The following is a 208-nucleotide window of genomic DNA, read 5'->3' on the forward strand; positions in this document are numbered from 1 at the left end:
GAAAGAGAGAGAGAGAGAGAGAGAGAGAGAGAGAGAGAGAGAGGAGGGTCTAGCCTGTCTGTGGTTTTTATATCCCTGATTTAGCTGCACACCATGAATCACATGATCACGCTGACATCTAAAGAGCCGTATTCAGCTCTCATCCTGAAACAAAGAGTTGAACTCCAGATGAATTCTCCTGTTGAAACACGTTTGAATCCTTTTTTCT

Source organism: Notolabrus celidotus, chromosome 5 (genome assembly GCF_009762535.1).
Source record: "Notolabrus celidotus isolate fNotCel1 chromosome 5, fNotCel1.pri, whole genome shotgun sequence".
Lineage (NCBI taxonomy): Eukaryota > Metazoa > Chordata > Actinopteri > Labriformes > Labridae > Notolabrus > Notolabrus celidotus.